The sequence below is a fragment of the Geospiza fortis genome, unplaced genomic scaffold (assembly GCF_000277835.1).
Source record: "Geospiza fortis unplaced genomic scaffold, GeoFor_1.0 scaffold403, whole genome shotgun sequence".
NCBI classification, from domain to species: Eukaryota; Metazoa; Chordata; class Aves; order Passeriformes; family Thraupidae; genus Geospiza; species Geospiza fortis.
Window position 1 is genome coordinate 5773735 of NW_005054336.1, and position 2196 is coordinate 5775930.

At 35.5% G+C, this 2196-nt stretch overlaps 1 protein-coding gene across 1 annotated transcript in view; it reads right to left on the reverse strand.

Moving 5' to 3' along the window:
- Positions 1-2196, reverse strand: part of COL11A1 (collagen type XI alpha 1 chain) — a 123737-nt gene that overhangs the window by 32597 nt on the left and 88944 nt on the right. The gene's annotated exons all lie outside the window — the stretch shown is intronic.

Consider the following 2196-nt stretch of genomic DNA (forward strand, 5'->3'; position numbering starts at 1 on the left):
TGAGAGCCTGGGAATGCTGGTGACTTTCATGAGGCGAGTCACCAGAGAAGCTGTTCAGAGTGCGAGTTCAGCTGGTTGAAGTTACGCATCCATCATGTGTGCAAGTTAAGAAAAAAGGCTGGAAGGACCAACTTGAAGTTCATACGTAATACAGTTCATGCAACGCTAATTTTATTTTTTGTAAATACACTTCCTGTACTTGTTCATCATAATTAGTGTCCTTAAAACCAGCCTCTTTTCAAGAACTTACTTCCCTCTATGTTTTCAAAATATATTAACAGACTGCTTTGATGAAAGCATATTCACCATATCAAAATACAGAGAACTAAGCCACAACAAAACCAAAATTTTTAGTAAAGTTTTGTGCTGTTCATTGCTGTGATGATCACATTTCTGCATTTCAATGCACCTCTGTAAAAATCCATTCAAATATAGTGACTAATTTAGTGTGTTCTGCAGAGGACGTTTGTTATGTACAGGCATTTTTAGATAAGCACAGAAAAAGTTAAAAATATAATATTAAAAATCAAGGGTGAAACAACAGACACTATGTATTGAAAACCACTAAAACTGCATCTGTTTTCTGTCTTTTAAATAATTTACAATTTTTGCATTAAGAGAGTATTGTTAAATGTTTGTTTGCTGTACAAAAATATTTCCCAAATTTTCAGTTTTACACTTTCAAGATAGTTTGCAACACTTTATGATTAGTAATTTCACTTCAATTGATATACTAGAAGCAGGATGATGCAGAACAGAAAAAGTAACAGAAAATAATAATAAAAATCATAAAAGTAAGACCCTGAGACTCTAAATAGCTTTTTTTTTTCACATTTAAGCAAGATCAATTTTGCTGTCTTGTAGATACTGGAATTTTAAGATGCTTTCACCTATGAGGACCCTATTTTTTTGGCTTTTAACTCATGACATATTTGTCCTGGACTGACCTCATTAGCATAAATGGTACTAATTTAATAATAAGGTGCTTTTCCCTCCACAGAAATGTGACAGAAAAGAGTGCTGAATGGTTTTTCAGAGTATTTTAGCAAGTTATTTCAGTAAGATCTAAATTTGCATGAGTGTTCAAAGTATTTGTATGGAAATCATAGATGACTTTATCCTTCCAGGTGTGGGGGATTTTTTAAGTCTGGGTGGCTGCCCAAGTTTCTGTCCTATTTCTGTTATTTTAGTTCCTAAGGCTTCAGTGAATTCAACAAGAAAAAGTCATTACCCTACAGCCGTACTGCCATGGTCTCTGATCTTGTCAGCTCTCATAAGCTAAACAATTTTAGGTCATCTCATCAGGAGGATGTAAGAATAGAGAGGAAAAAACCCAAATAACTCATAGATCTTTCCTGTGTCAGACAGCAGACACTAACAGAGGCCATAATTTCCAGTAGCTCTTTTTAATCAGCCAACTTGCACATTTATCTTTGCATTTCACATGAGTTATGAAGATGGACTACACCTTCTGTTTCCAAGGAACTGCTCCTTTCTCTGTGAGAATGGCCTCTGAGCAAAGCAGAACATATTAAATTATAGTCTCAACTCAGAGAAGCATTTTAAGCAGCTTCTTAAGTCTGTTCTCTCTCTGTTTCATTTTTTTCTGGTCACTCTGTCCCACTACAAAACAAGCTCCTTATGTTATGAAACCACTTGTTAACCTTTGGTCTTGCAGTACTCACATCACTGAATCTTTTTATTCATTTGTTTTGTTGGTTTTTTTTAACTTTTCTACAGAATGGAAGTTCATGTTTTGTCTTGTATTGCTGCTATACAGACTGTAAACTCATTAACAGCCTTGGTTTTCTCTCACTTGCTGTGAGGAGATATGTAATGACAGCTATTGTATACATTGCATAGTAGTAGCAATACTTTTTACTGATGGTTAACAAAATGCTCAATAAGTGAAGGTCCCCATGACTGTAAAATGTTGTCAGATAGATGAAGATAGCTCTAGATAGTTCAGTACTGATAATTGGGTAGCCTACAGCTGGCTTATTCTGAGTCTAATTTGAGCATCGAATTCCTAAATGAGCAAATGAAAAATGACTGCTTGACATTCCAAAGAGCTTTCTCTCATCAGCATTCAGCATTCCACACGGTAGTAGGAGAAGGGAAGAAAACAAACAGAAGCAACAAAGAGAGCAGATAAAAGGAAAAAAGAGAACTGGGAAAAAACTCACACCCCCCCCC